Raw genomic sequence first — 5,849 nt, forward strand, 5'->3', positions numbered from 1 at the left:
GTTCGACAGTCGCTCCAAACCCTCTTACGATAAGGGATGAAAAGGAACGGGCCCCGCAAGCGGTCAAAACCCAGACGCGCTAACGCCACGAGCATCTTGGCCCATGGATTGAGCCTCAGTCAGGCTGACCCTTTCTAGATCCCCACAAATGGGATACTGGGACTCCAATCGAACAAACCAGTTAGCAAAAACACCGAATCTCACAGCCATACCCACGAAGGGTCCGAATCACCCCCCATGCAATTCTATCCGAATCACCTAGGGGCTCAGGGGCTACACCCTCTGACAAGTCAAAACACCCCTATGCCCAACGGGTGAGCTCACACGCACCCTCTAGCAGGTTGAATCACCCCCGAGCGATTCTATCTGAATCACCCAGGGCTCGGGGGCTACTGTCTGGGACCAAATACCAGGGTACAAAAAGAGGAGGAGCTAATAACCATCAAACATTGATGCTTTTAGACAGACAAGAGCGTGACTACACCTCTTGCTCAACGAACGAGGGTTAACTCCGTCTTGCTAGACCCCCGAGAGCTAGCTCCGCCTCACCCGACATCTGGGGACTGACTCCACCTCGCCCGACATCTGGGGGCAGACTCCGCCTCGCCCGATGTCTGGAGGTTGGCTTTGCCTCGTTCGATGTCTGAGGGCTGGCTTTGCCTCACCAGACGTCCAGGTGCTGACTCTGCCTCACTCAACATCTAGGGACTGACTCTGCCTCGCTCGACGTCCGGGGGCAGAGTCCGCCTCGCCCAACGTCCGGGGGCTGGCTCTGCGTCACTCGATGTCCGAGGGCTGACTCTACCTCGCCCGATGTCCGAGCGCTGGCTCCGCCTCACCAAAGGTTCGGGGGCAGACTGCGCCTCGCCCGACGTCCGGGGGCAGACTCCGCCTCGCCTAGTGTTCGGGGGCTGGCTTCGCCTCGCCCAACGTCCGGGGGCAGGCTTCGCCTCGCTCGACCCCTGGGGGCTAGCTCCGCCTCACCCGACATCTGAAGGGCTCCGCCTCGCCCAACGTCCGGGGGCTGACTCCACCTTGCCCGATGTCTGGGGGCTGGCTCCGCCTGCTTCGCCTCGCCCGATGACTGCGCGTGGCTCCTTCATAACTACGTGCGTGGATAAGACGGTGCACTCAATTCAACCGCAATACCGAGGATCATACCCTGCATGCCTACAGGAAAGTACCATTAGGATATGACAAGACCAGCGCTTTAAGCCCTTCCAGACATGTCAGAGGCCCAAATAGTGTTGTGGGTGCTGACATTTGCCCTACAGTGTTATGGGCGCCGGTATTTGCCCTCGGGCACTGTCGACGAAATATGGTCGGCAGTCTACCTAGGGGTATGCCCAAGGTAGTAGATTATCGGCAGACAGATGCGCAAGCCCCAAACAAGACGGTGACGCAAGACAGACACGAGGTTTTATCCAGGTTCGGCCGCCAAGAAGGCGTAATACCTACGTCCTGCGTCTGATTTGTATTGCTGTATGTCAATGAGAGATATTTTCTAGAGGGGTCCCCTGCCCGCCTTATATAGTCCGGGGGGCAGGGTTACAGATCTGGAAACTAATCCTAGTCAGTTATAATTGCCATATCTGGCCGGATAAGAATTCCTATTCTAACCGACCAGGCTCCTGCTTGGTCGCCAAATCCGTCTTGATTCCTTGTGCGGGACTCCGATCAGGTTAACTGGGCCGCACGTCATCTTTTGGGTGGACTGATCCCATCGATCCGGGCCAGCCCAAGCTTAGCCGTAAGGGTATAGGGGTTAATACCCCCACAGCTAGTCCCCGAGCATCATGTATTATGCTGCGACACGCCATTTGAACCTTCTCCGACAAGCGAGGCTTGAATTCTCGACGCCTCCGACCACCGTCGTCACCGGAGAAGTAGGTTGTCCGAAGAATGCATGGTGCTCTTAAAAAAAGAAAAAGATTTTTGTCCCAGGAAGTGTGCCCACTTGTATTTCTGAAAAAAAAGAAATGTAAGTGCGTCTTGAAGCGTAGCATCTTTGATCATCAGAAGCGTAGGGGTCGAAAAACAAACACATTCACCGCAAGGTGAAGTGTGCCCACTTAGTCCCCGAGCCTGGTAGTAGGTGACGTAGGCACGTGGTGCCAGGGTCTAAAAAGAATTCCCAGTTATGTTGAGAACCCAATCGTCGTACAGGCGATACGAGATGCACCGGCAGGTGCATCGTACCGATGTAGTCCCCGAGCTTGCTGGAAGGCGAGGTATGAGCCTTGTAGCAAGGTCTAAAAGAAAAGTCTCTTAACTGTATGTGAGTACAAATCACATGTAGCCAAGGAGAACCATTATGCAAGCAGTGGTCGGGGCAGTCCCCGAGCACAGCCATGGTCGGAGCGATCCCCGAGCACAAAAGTGGCCTGGGCAGTATCCAAACATAGTAATGGTCTGTGCAGTCCCCGAGCACATTAGTGGTCTGGGCAGTCCCCGAGCACATTAGTGGTCTGGACAGTCCCCGAGCACATTAGTGGTCTGGACAGTCCCCGAGCACATTAGTGGTCTGGGCAGTATCCAAGCACAGTAGTGGTCAAGGCAAATCCACGATCACTTGCGCTGCTTGTACTATTTTTGTGTACTTCTCTCTATTCTCTGCCAAGGCCAGTCTGACCCGTCTGGTCAAAAAAGTAAAGAGATACAATACGTCATTCCGTCTTCTTCTTCTCCTTTTTTTTTTTTTTTTTTTTGTAAACAGTCGGTTGACACCTGTATTGAGGTGTGTCAGTGTGGGCCCCCTTGCACCATCAACGAAGAGGCGCGTACACTGTTAACGAAGGAGCGCGTTTATTGGCGCAGATTTCGAGGTTGTGTGAACAACCGTCTGCGGCGCGTGCGCACGACTCCCAATATTCTCGGGCGGACGAAACGACGGTGATCTTTGTTTTATATAATGCAGATCTGGTAAGTTACTCATACCATTCCCCATTGTCATCCGCCGCCGCAACCTTCTTCTTCCTCCTGCCGAACCCTATTCCCCAAAAATCATCACCAATCCCCTCGGTCTCCCGCATCCACCCACTTCGTAAGGATGAACTAATGGCGAAGAGAGACGCCCAGAAGAAAGGCGGGGTCATGGCGAAGGAATGGTGGAAGTCGCGGAGCAACGAGCAGACCATCGAGGACCTCGTCGCCATGGGAGTGCTCCACAACAAGGCACTTGCGGGATGGCGTGCACCGGAAGGAGAAAGCTTCCCCGATCCACAACCAGGTGAGATTGTGGTCTTTGAAGATTTCTTCAAAAGGGGTTTTGGGATTCCAGTGCACCCTTTCCTTCAGGGTCTCTGTTTGTACTACGAGATTGGGATTTGCAATCTGCATCCCAACTCGATTCTTCTTGTTTCCACCTTCATCCATCTCTGCGAGGCTTATGGCGGCTTCCAGCCCCATTTCGACCTCTTTCGCCACCTATTCTGTCTTCGGAAGAAAGGGAGCGGTGGCTTGAAGATCGCCGGAGGCGTTTACCTGAACCTGCGCGACGGCATGAAGGCTCAATACCTGCACTGCCCCTGGAACACCTCGTTGGACGAGTGGTACAAGAAGTGGTTCTACATCCGTGAAGAGCCGAACACCATCACTCTGTGCGATGTGGGCTTGATTCCAGAGAAGAAAAGCAGCTGGTCGGAGAGGCCCGAGAACTTGGAGCAGATCACCGAACTGCTCGGGATGATCCCGTGGGGAAGGCTTGATGGCCCGAGTGTTGTCGGCAACTTCATCAGCCGAAGAATTCAGCCTTGCCAGAAAAGGATTCACCCTGGCTTCGAGTACCAAGGAGGCGCTGATCCGACGAGGACCAGAAAGGAGCCGCTCGACAAGATGGAGATCAAGGCCAGGATTGGAGAGCTATTCAATCTGGCCGATCCCAATTATGTTGCACTGAACGCCATTGAACACGCCTTCAAGCTGGCTCGCCCTCCCCCAAAGGTAAATGACGCCTCCTTTTAACTGTAAAGTCATGTTGTATCAAGAAAATAACTGTCTTTTCCTTCATTTTGTGTTTCAGTATAATGGCCGTGACCGGGCAGGAGTGTTTGTGTCGCCCCCCCCCCGGTGTAGAGTGGCCGCAAGCTACTGGGCCAAACGCCCATACCAGCGCCAGGACCGACGGCGTTCACTGGGCGGTACTCGAGACCGTAGAGGACGCCTCGACCAGAGCCGCCGGCAAGCGTCCGGCTGCCAGCAAACGACGCCAAGCCATCATCTCCCAGTCGGACGACGAAGCAGAGGATGCGGACATCCTCCGGCTCGTCCCCCGAAAGAGGAGAAGGCAGGTGGGGCCGTCGGAGCAGGGTGGCTCCTCTGTGCCGGCAGTGGTCACAGCACCGACCACGGCAACACAGAGCACAGACGAAGAGAACATGCCACATCATCCTCCGACGCCCGTACCGGAGGTTGAACAAGTCCCGGTGGAAACTGCCGAGCAAGCAGAGCAGGGGCGGTCGAGGAGGCGTTCCTTCGCCACATCCTTCCGCAAGTCAAAACTGTAAGTATATATATTTTTGATGTAAGCTTTGCATTTTGCATTGGATGCTATTGTCTTCTGAATTTGTCTCTGAATGTATTAGATCCGCGTCCACCGAAAGCCCCGACCAGCTAGCTGGGTGCAGAACGTCCTCTCCAAAAACGGTGGGACAAACTGCTCAGCAACCGGCCGTGGAGGAGCCCATGGCAGGGACTCTGCCTGGGCCTCAGCAGGCGGACGACCAGACGCCAGTCCCCGAGCAGAATACAAGTGCTCTGAGCACAAACCCTGATGAGGCGGATACCACAGCGCCACGGGAGCTGGATCTAGCCGAGGAGCAGCAGCCAGAAGTTGCCCAGAACAAGGGTGCCGACGCGACGGCTCGTGGGAAAGCCCTGGTGGTCGTGGAGTCTGCGAACTCCGGACCACCGCCGCCTCCCGAACTGGAGGCTGAAGAGGATGAAGTGGAAGAAATCCTGGGCCGTCCCCAAGATAGACGACAACATGTATATGTGTCGCGCTATCGGAACGACAAATGGGTCATGCACGAGGAGATCCCAGAGGCCGAGGAAACCTTAAGAGTTGAACGAGCGGCCAAACGCCTGGTGACTGAAGTCCAGGTATATTTGGTTTTAGTCCTTAAACCTGTTGTGTAGTCGAACTATCTGACGTAGCTTGTCTGTATGCAGGACGTGATGAAAACTGCAAGGTACCGAAAAAGGTGCTTCGACCAGATAGAAGTAGTCATGAAGACCAATAAGGAGCTGACGGCTGAAGTGGAACGCCTACGGCGCCAACTTGAAGCCACCGACCAGGAGAGGACAAACCAAGAAGCACAGAACCAGAATCTGGTCGGCCAGCTCAAAAACACAGAGCAGGAGAAAACAGGTAAGCATTCACCGTATCATAGCAAGTGCTGGACTTGTGCTTTTTTTTTTGTTCTTGACAGTAATAGCTGTAATGCAGGTTTAGAAGCTGAGGTGACCCGCCTCCAGGGGGGAGAACGTCCGCGCGCTTGCAGAATGTGGTCGTCTGAAGGAGGACAACGAGAAATTGGCACGCCGCCAGTCGGAACTCCAAGACCACACTAACAGAATGAAGGACGACCTGAAAAGTAAGCACTCCGGACCGCCTTGCTCATTCAATTGCCCACATTGCCTTGTCGTGTCATCACGTTTTTTGTCTTGTACTGTTTTCAGTTTTGAAAGCCAATGCCAAGAGGCACCTTGAGGCCGTGATCAAGGAGCGCGACGACTGGAAAGCACAATGCCTTAAGGCCTCCGAGGAGCGGGACACGTGGAGCAAACGGTGCCAAGAAATGGCAACTGGCGTTGTGCCCGTCCTCGACCTTATCGACCCGGCGCTCGCA

Source organism: Miscanthus floridulus, chromosome 10 (assembly GCF_019320115.1).
Source record: "Miscanthus floridulus cultivar M001 chromosome 10, ASM1932011v1, whole genome shotgun sequence".
NCBI lineage: Eukaryota > Viridiplantae > Streptophyta > Magnoliopsida > Poales > Poaceae > Miscanthus > Miscanthus floridulus.